Genomic DNA, 2,040 nt, shown 5'->3' with positions numbered 1-2,040 from the left:
CTTTTTTCTGCCAGATTCTTTCGTTTCATGCAAAAACGCGTCGAATGAGCCTAATTTTATCGAAATCGGAGGCGGTGTAGCTATTCTGTATAATTACCGAATATTTAAAATTTTATTGGTCAACACCTAGTAAATCTGTTCACTTTTATCATTTTCACCTCGTTTTAAGATACACAAATGACTGTTTCGCGAGCCGCGTGGAATTACGTCACTCCTGAGCGAAGCCTGCAAAGCTCACTGCACTCATACACTGCGCCACGCCACGCCACGCGCCGATGCAATCACGTGGAGGCACTTCCGAGTTGCTACGAGTGGAATGACGAAGACAACGTAGAGGCGCAAGAAACAACCAAAGGGGAGAAAGACAAGAAAAGCCGAGGGATGTTAAAGTGAGGATTACTTACTGCTTCAGGTGCCGCAGTCGAGTTACAAACCGTCAATAGGTCTGTTCTTTTTGGGTGAACTTTTGCGCTAGTTCATCTTTCTTCCTTTTCTCTTCAGCAGGAAAGAAGAGGAAGAAAGATGAACTGGTGCAAAAGTCCAGGCAAAAAGTGGTCTGTTCCTGCACTAAACCGTTCTAGAACTCTCTTTCTCGCTTTAAACAAATATCAAACGTATATCTATCTCACTTTAAGTTCCAAAAGTGTACACTAGTTCAGTCACAGAAAACAGACCTAATAACAGGCCTAAAGCCGTAATCACACTAGCGATTGGCGATTGTGATTGACGATTGAGGATTACTTTTCAACCAATCGGAGCAAAGAAATCGGTGACTTTCAGACTCTGATTGGTTGAAAAGTAATCCTCAATCGTCAATCACAATCGCCAATCGCTAGTGTGATTACGGCTTAATGCTCCACCGAGATCGCCCTCGCAACATAGAGCATATACATTATACAAGCGATTGCACGGCCGGTCGATATTCCGACGATACGCGCTCGCACATACCTCGGACGAGCGACACTTGTCGTTCACCAATCAACGACGATAAATACACGCATCACTATACATACGAGCGAAAAATCGATCAACAACATGCGACGGCAGATTGGTTAAGACTGGTTAAGACTTCTGACGTTCTGACTTGCGACTTATTGTAGAAGGCCTATTAAAGCGGGGGGTCTACAATAGAAGTCGTAGCAGTCGTAGAGTCTTAAAGTCGTAGAAAATTAACCAATCACAGTAGAATATGAGAAGAATAATCGACTATGATTGGTCAATTTTCTACGACTTAAGACCCTACGACTGCTACGACTTCTATTGTAGACCCCACATTAATGTCACCGTGGCGCTGGGAACATCCAGCGTGCTAAATATATATATGTATACATCGTTCAACACTTGTAACAACGGTAACGATTAGATTCGCAACACACAGGATTGTGGACTTTCGGAGATCGAAGATCGCGAATAAACGGGATAACAAAATCGACACCACCGATATATGGTCTGTTTTCTGTTCCTGCACTAGACTGTTCTAGAACTCTCTCGCTTTAAACAAATATCAAATGTATGTCTTTCTCACTTTAAGTTCCAAAAGTGTACACTAGAGTCCTAGATTTATCAGAGAGGCGCAACCGGTCTTCTCCTTCGCGTGAGAATGGCCCTGACTCGTAACACAGAGTCGATACGGCCAGAATCGAAAATGCCGCTTATGCGGTGAGTAACAAAAACAATATGCAGAACACGAAAGTCTAAAAGAGTAACACAAACTCAATTGCGCGTTTAAAGCCGGTCACACTTTCCAAAAATGATGACGCAATAACACGTCCGATCACGTCGGCAAGGCCAGATGCACAGTCAGGCACAACTGGTGTAAAGGTACAATTTCATGCAGCGAAGCTTCACTGGCGAAGACCCCCCACTCCGTCGATTCGTGCGAAAATCCGTAGCGAGCGAGGCTTCGCTCATAGTTCAACACTGTCGAACTATGAGCGAAGAAACGCTGCGAAACAAAAAATAACCTACAAATAAGATGACAGATAGCAATTTAAAGAACGTAGATGAAGTATAATATAATAATATAATATAATATAATAT

At 43.0% G+C, this 2,040-nt stretch overlaps 1 protein-coding gene across 5 annotated transcripts in view; it reads right to left on the bottom strand.

Moving 5' to 3' along the window:
• Positions 1–1,031, bottom strand: part of LOC108758776 (Glycerol kinase 2) — an 82,481-nt gene extending 81,450 nt beyond the window's left edge. For 2 of the 5 annotated variants that reach the window (XM_018503901.1, XM_018503919.1), the window contains exon 1: positions 949–966. The gene's annotated coding sequence lies outside the window, so the exon portion shown is untranslated. Of the gene's footprint in view, positions 1–404; positions 499–948; positions 967–1,013 lie in introns of those variants that run through there. The other 3 variants (XM_018503883.1, XM_018503910.1, XM_018503892.1) reach the window with 2 other exon arrangements.
• Positions 1,032–2,040: the final 1,009 nt, after the last annotated feature.

This window comes from Trachymyrmex cornetzi, unplaced genomic scaffold (genome assembly GCF_001594075.2).
Source record: "Trachymyrmex cornetzi isolate Tcor2-1 unplaced genomic scaffold, Tcor1.1 scaffold1030, whole genome shotgun sequence".
In the NCBI taxonomy this organism is placed as follows: Eukaryota; Metazoa; Arthropoda; class Insecta; order Hymenoptera; family Formicidae; genus Trachymyrmex; species Trachymyrmex cornetzi.
Note: the sequence above shows the minus strand (reverse complement) of the source record. Positions and strands in the feature narration are given on the sequence as shown.